Genomic DNA, 6,069 nt, shown 5'->3' with positions numbered 1-6,069 from the left:
ACTTCATTCTTAATATTAGTTCTTGACAATTTAAGCAACGCAAAGCAAAATACAATAATAGTAGAGAGTCTGCTGAGTGTGGTGGCTGACATCACAGTCCGAGTTCTCTGGGAAGCCTAGGTGGGAGGACCTTTCAGGGCCAGCCGTTCAAGAGCACCCTGGCCAACATAGGCAGACCCCCAACTCCACAAAAAATAAACATTAGCCAGACATGGTGGTGCATGCCTGTAGTCCTAGTTACTCACGAGGCTGAGGTGGGAGGATCACTTGAGCCTGGGAGTTTGAGGTTGCAGTGAGCTATGATTGCACCACTGTACTCCAAACTGAATGACAGAGGGAGATTCCATCTTTAAAAAACAAAAACAAAAAACCTAGAAAGTCAAGGAACAATTCAGCATAGTGAGGAGAGAGGACCTATATTCCATAAATATACTATTCTCCAAAGTTAACATCCTGGACCGGATGTGGTGGTTCATGCCTGTAATCCTAACATTTTGGGAAGTTGAGGCAGGAGGATCCCTTGAGGCTAGGAGTTTGACACCAGCCTGGGTCAACACAGTGAGACACCAGCTCATTAAAAAATTAGCCAGGCGTGTTGAGGCAGAGGATCCCTTGAACCCAGGAATTTGAGGCTACAGTGAGCTATGATTGTGTCACTGCACCCCAGCCTGGGCAACAGAGCAATATCCCATCTCAAAATGAAGAAAAAAGGAAGGCTTATAGATGATAAAAGTAATTGAAAGCCACTTTTTAAAAATTAGCTTTTTGCTTTTATTTTTTTCTTCTATTTCAGACAGGCAGTGTGTGACACCATAACAAAGTTTAGGGGCAGCACATCTCACACATGTGGCTGAATACTCAGTCATCATGCTTATAAACTACAGAAGGGTCTGAATGAGTTTCTAGAGTAATTCCTAGTCTAAAGGTTTACAGTTCTATTTTCATGACTATTTTAGGAGCTAGAAGCATTAAATGTAATTAATGGTTGTGAAGAGCTGCAGACACAGGCATAACAAAGCAAGGAGGACACAAAACCTCAGAGAGGCAATAATGTACTTTTATTTTCACATTCAGTCCTATAAATATCATTGCAAAATCTGTATATTTGTTTTGGCACATAATATATTTACTAGTAATCTTAGCTTTGTGAATTTTCTGATTTGCTCTTTTTAAAAAAGATTACCGTATTTTTTCTAGAGACGGGGTCTTGCTGTGTTGCCTAGGTTGATCTTGAACTCCTAGGCTCAAGCAATCCTCCCATCTCACCTAAATAAGGTACCTTGATAGGAGCTTCCAGGTTTAACTTTGGTTGAACCATTAACACATTTATCTTTATTTTTTAGTTTTACTCATGTATGGCAAAGTACTGCTGCATTACACAGTCATATACTATTTCACTCTGTTTTGCTCCTTCGGGTTAATGACCACCTTATCTAGATTTTATGCTTAAAAGGTAAATACTGCCATTAGTTACTTGGAGTCCTCTTCACTTTTCCCCTTTCATCAATTATATATATATATAGAGAGAGAGATAGATAATATATATATTGTGTATATATATAGTGTGTATGTATATATAGTTTGTGTGTGTGTATATATATACACACATATAGTGTGTATATATATACACACACAACATTTGCCACAAAAGGATATTACACTGGTAAAAGGAACATCTCATTTGGTCAATTAGCAGAATGTCGTTATAACATAGACAAATTACTTCCACTTTAACGTGATTTTTTTCCCCACTTCTGAGACAAATTGTATGTTGTGGGAGAAAAATAATAGGGTTGGTGAACATAAATAATACTACATATAGTGTTTATAAGAAACTAGATGTTGTCTAACTTGAACAGCAAAATAATTACCATAAACTAGAACACTTCTAGCTAACAGAAGAAAAAACAAGGGGGTAAGTGCTTATTTAAAATCCTTCAAAAAGTAAGTAGAGGGCTGGAGTTCTGACTCCAGAGCTTATATTCTTGACAGCTTGTCTAGGCTCCATAACAAATTGTCTGTGTACTTCATTTGTATAACTTTCCAGTCACATAAGTTCTCTTTCTCTCTCTCTCTCTCTCTCTCTCTCTGTCTTTTTTTTTACATTTTTTTGAGATGGAGTTTCACTCTTGTCACACAGGCTGGAGTGCAATGGTGCGATCTTGGTTTACTGCAACCTCCACCTCCCAGATTCAAGCAATTCTCCTGCCTCAGCCTCCCGAGTAGCTGGGATTACAGGCCCTGCCACCCTGCCCAGCTAATTTTTTATTTTTAGTAGAGATCGGGTTTTATGATGTTGGCCAGGCTTGTCTTGAACTCCTGACCTCATGTGATCCACCCGCCTCGGCCTCCCAGAGTGCTGGGATTACAGGCATGAGCCACCATGCCTGGCCATAAATTCTGTATATTAAACAAAGCAGCAATGAAAATTTCTAGCAGTTTTTCCGTTAGCGCCAAGTAGCTGAAAGACTTTGAACTCATAAGATGTTTTCTGCTATGACCTTAAGGGTCATTAAACCTAAAGTTATTCTTCAGAAGGGTAAGGAATGCCAAAAAATAATGGTCATTATCTGAATTTAAGATCCTGTATTACAGAAGCAATACAAATTATAAAATTAGCATTTAAAATGTTTGAATCATTGATAAGAATTCTTCCTACATAATCTTTCATGGAAAATGAAAAATGCCTAGTCAGGAAAACCAACCTCACTCAGATACGAAGTCGCTTCTTTGTGTCAGTTTACCATCCGGAGCAAAAGTGCTTGGCCACATCATTTGAGAACACTGGAAACCACGCAAAGCTTCTCTTAGTAGTATTGAGTCACAAAGATGTAGGATTTATTAGTCAGCCTTTAAAAATATCTGCAGACAACTGTATGAAAAACTTGCCACATTGTATAATCCTTAGGAGTATAGGATTTGTCCAGGAGTGGTGGCTCATGCCTGTAATCCCAGCACTTTGGGAGACCAAGGCGGGTGGATCATTTGAGGTCAGGAGTTCAAGACTAGCCTGGCCAACATGGTGAAACCCCGTCTCTAGTAAAAATAAAAAAAAAATTTAGCCGGGCGTGGTGGTGCATGCCTGTAGTCCCAGTTACTTGGGAGGTTGAGGCAGGAGAATTGCTTGAACCCGGAGGTGGAGGTTGCAGTGAGCCGAGATAGTGCCACTGCACTCCAGCCTGGGTGACAGAGCGAGACTTTGTCTGAAAAAACAAGAAAAAAGAAAAAAAGAAATACAGGATTTGTTCAGACTGCCAAGGTTTCAGTTCCATCTCCATCTTTTACCAGTTCTGTAATTTTGATGGGGGCATTTAGCCCCTCTGTCTCAGTTTTCTTCTTGGTAAAAAGGGCGTACAATTGTATGTATCTCATAGGGTTGCTGTGAGAATTAAATGGGCTAATGCACATAAAATTCTTCCACAATGTCTGGCACATAATAAGATTAGCTCAATAAATATTAACTATAATGGAACAAATGAGAACCAATATTGTAAAACCTGCTTCTAACCAGTATAAAGATGAGCAACATTTGGCTTTGGATTATCCTAAAGAAAAAACAGTAAGCAGAAAATCATACCTTTTAAAAATATGACACCAGGAGCAATGAGTGGCTCCTGCTTGTAATCTCAGCACTCTGAGAGGCTGAGACAGGTGGATTGATTAAACTCAGGAGTTTAGGAGACCAGCCTGGGTAACATAGTGAAACCCCATCTCTACAAAAAATACAAAACTTAGTCTGCCATGATGGTGTGTGCCTGCAGTCCCAGCTACTTGGGAGGCTGAGACAGGAGGATCACATGAGCCCTGGAGGTTGAGGCTGCAGTGAGCTGTAATCATGCCACTACACTCCAGCCTGGTTGACAGAGCAAGACACTGTCTGAGGATGAGTGGGGTGGGGGGAAAAGATGAGCAACGTGTTAAGAGGACAAGTAATTATAAAACTGAGAGAAGAAACTGCATGGAGCCAAAATATATTTTCCCTGAGCTTGAAAAAATGGCAACTCTTTACTTCATCAATATTCCATAACCTTTGCTTAGGCTTTTTGGAGCTATCTTGGTAGGGTGATATTGAAAGTAGTAATCAGCCAGGCGCGGTGGCTCATGTCTGCAATTCCAGCACTTTGGGAGGCCAAGGCGGGTGGATCACCTGAGGTCAGGAGTTTGAGACCAGACTGGCAAACATGGCGAAACCCCATCTTTACTAAAAACACAAAAAAATTAGCCATGTGTGGTGGTTCATTCCTGTAGTCCCAGCAACTTGGGTGGTTCATTCCTGCTGAGGCAGGAGAATCACTTGAACCCAGGGGGCAGAGGTTGCAGTGAGCCGAGATCATGCCACTGGACTCCAGCCTGGGTGTGACAGAGTGAGACTCCACCTCAAAAATAAATAAATAAATAAATAAAAATAAGGCTGGGCCCGGTGGCTTACACCTGTAATCCCAGTACTTCGGGAGGCAGAGGCGGGTGGATCACCTGAGGTCGAGAGTCCAAGACCAGCCTGGACAACAAGGTGAGACCCTGTCCCTACTAAAAATACAAAATTAGCTGGGCATGGTGGTGCATGTCTGTAATCCCAGCTACTTGGGAGGCTGAGGCAGGAGAATCGCTTGAACCCAGGAGGTGGAGGTTGTAGTGAGCCAAGATCATGCCATTGCACTCCAGCCTGGGCAACAAGAGCCAAACTCTGTCTCAAATAAATAAATAAATTCCTGAATCTTTTTCCATGGGAATGTGGAAAATACGGATAAAGTGATTTATATGCTCAGTATAATTAATGAATAAGCAGAAGTATTCAATTGAATTTAGTTTGCTTCAAAAATTCAGTCACTTCTGCTTAAATAACTTTAAGGTTAAATTAAGAAGAGTTGATGCAAATGCACATATCACTTGGGGACAAAGTTTGATTTTCCTTATTATTAAAGAATAGGGTCTTGATGTTATTCTCTCTCCTGCATTTAAAAATTGGAACAAATAAAGAACAAATGTCATCAATGTATTCTTATTTCAATATTCTAAGAGAAATTAGAATATTGCTTTCAGAATTGATGTTTTGAAGCACAGTGTTGTTGTTGAACATAAATAACGTATAGGTGACTATCAACCTGTTTCTCCATTCTTTAAACTGTACATAAACTGCAAGTTAAACCCAACAGTTCTGTGATAATTGTTGTGAAGCACAAGGAGAGAGAATCAATGTGAGGTCAAACATTCACATTAAAATTTAAAGAATAGGTCTATTATCTGAAAGGATTCATAATGCTTCTTATAGATATATCTAAATGTGTTTTGGTACTAAGAAGCATTTGAATCCTGAGTAGCTTAGATATTTACATGCTTTATGGAAAAGATGTGAACCAAATGATCTAAGTTACTTTCTAGCTCTGTAACTCTGTGACGCTTCAATGGCTTTTGCAGCATATTATTAATATTAGTGAATGTTATTTAAAAAGAAATAAACTTTTTACATTCAAAGTGGATGAGTTCTAAATATATTTTCAAATGTTATTGAGACTAGCATTACTTTAACAGAAACTTGCTTTTTAAATGATTATTATATCATTCCCATTTACATTTTTCAAATGGAGATGTCGTCAGTTATTCCATAAATAACAATAATAGCTCTAAAAGGGATAAATAGACCTTTAATATATATTGTTAAATAAGGATATAAAATGTCTTAGAATATCTAACTCGATTCAGAAATTATATGATGAGTTAATGGGCTCCTATTTCCTCTTTCAGACAATATAATGACAACATGTGTTTTGTTTGTTTGTTTGTTTGTTTGTTTCCAGAGGTTATTGGGGTTACATAAGGTTTTTAGTGGTGATTTCTGAGATTCTGGTGCATCCATCACCCGAGCAGTATACACTGCACCATATTTGTAGTCTTTTATCCCTCACTCCCTCCCACCCTTTCCACCCAAAGCCCCAAAGTCCATTGTATCATTTCTTTTTTTTTTTTTTTTTTTTTGAGACAGAGTCTGGCTCTGTCATCCAGGCTGGAGTGCAGTGGTGCAATCTCGGCTCATGCCAGTTCTCCTGCCTCAGCCTCCCGAGTCGCTGGGAT

At 39.3% G+C, this 6,069-nt stretch overlaps 1 non-coding gene across 1 annotated transcript; it reads right to left on the bottom strand.

Moving 5' to 3' along the window:
- Positions 1 to 787: 787 nt before the first annotated feature.
- LOC126933312 (small nucleolar RNA U13) lies at positions 788 to 890 on the bottom strand. Its single transcript, XR_007718548.1, has one exon. It is a non-coding gene; the product is annotated as a small nucleolar RNA U13 (small nucleolar RNA).
- Positions 891 to 6,069: the final 5,179 nt, after the last annotated feature.

This window comes from Macaca thibetana, chromosome 12 (genome assembly GCF_024542745.1).
Source record: "Macaca thibetana thibetana isolate TM-01 chromosome 12, ASM2454274v1, whole genome shotgun sequence".
Taxonomy (NCBI): Eukaryota; Metazoa; Chordata; class Mammalia; order Primates; family Cercopithecidae; genus Macaca; species Macaca thibetana.
This window is presented reverse-complemented; position numbering and strand designations above follow the sequence as displayed.